The sequence below is a fragment of the Pollicipes pollicipes genome, unplaced genomic scaffold, assembly GCF_011947565.3.
Source record: "Pollicipes pollicipes isolate AB1234 unplaced genomic scaffold, Ppol_2.1 Scaffold_1600;HRSCAF=1878_pilon_pilon_pilon, whole genome shotgun sequence".
NCBI lineage: Eukaryota > Metazoa > Arthropoda > Thecostraca > Pollicipedomorpha > Pollicipedidae > Pollicipes > Pollicipes pollicipes.
The window spans coordinates 2,618,689-2,619,875 of record NW_023595962.1 but is presented as its reverse complement, the minus strand read 5'-3'; positions in this window follow the sequence as shown (position 1 = coordinate 2,619,875).

The window sequence follows — 1,187 nt, the reverse complement described above, 5'->3', positions numbered from 1 at the left end:
ATCTAAGATGAGCCGAGGTGAAACCGTGATATTTGTGGTCAAATTGGACCGTTTGAAGGTCATACAGTTTGGACATGAATGGCACAAATCTTACGGCTTTGAAAGGCTTTTCAAACCCCGTAAAGCGTTGCGTCGATGAGGAAGTGTGGTTCATTCACCGTCGGCCAGATTCCGTTCCGCATGACCCACCCACCGTTGGTTAGGTGCCGCCCCCCCCCCCCCCACTGGCCGCGGGTTAGGTACCGCACCACACACCCCACTGGCCGTGGGTTAGGTACCGCACCACACACCCCACTGGCCGCGGGTTAGGTACCGCACCACACACCCCACTGGCCGTGGTTTAGGTGGCGCACCACACATCCCACTCGCCGTGGGTTAGGTACCGCACCACACATCCCACTCGCCGTGGGTTAGGTGCCGCACCACACACTGCACTGGCCGTGGGTTAGGTGCCGCACCACACATCCCACTCGCCGTGGGTTAGGTGCCGCACCACACACCGCACTGGCCGTGGGTTAGGTGGCGCAACACGCACCCCGCTGGCCGTGGGTAAGGTACCACACCACACACCCCACTGGCCGTGGACCAGGTGCCGCATCACATGCACGTCGGTTGCGGGCGCCTGCCGCTAGGGACGCACCTGAAGTCTTCAGTCGCCTCTGAGTGGAAGATTCTCCTTCATCTGGGGGACCCAGATTGTATGGAAAATCCCGGTAACCTAACGCGCAGCAAAGAACAGTCCCAAAGCCGTGTCCTTCCCGGCCATATCTAGGACACGATCCGACATAGTCGTGAACATTGGCTGTCTAAATCATGTTCAACTTATACTTTGAGCACCGCCCACTCAACGGTCGGCCGTCCTTCAGTGCACGGGATTGAAAGTCGCCTTCTGTTGCTTGATGTGGACATTGACATTCCGTGGAGAGTGATCTGGAGAAATGTTTTAGCAACACTTACCGCCAGTCAACAGTCCTGCCAGTTGTTGACTGTTCAGCCATATTTGTTGTTAGCCGCTGTTGGAAGGGGAGTAAACGAAGTTAACCAACATCTGGTCCCGTCGGACAAGACGGCATGTTCAAATATTGCTTGTCGCTGGTGAATACCCACGGGCAATTCAACTGGCAGGTTCAGTCCATCTGGCACGCAGCGTGGGTGGTTCGAAGCGCATTAATGAGGCTCCAACGCCT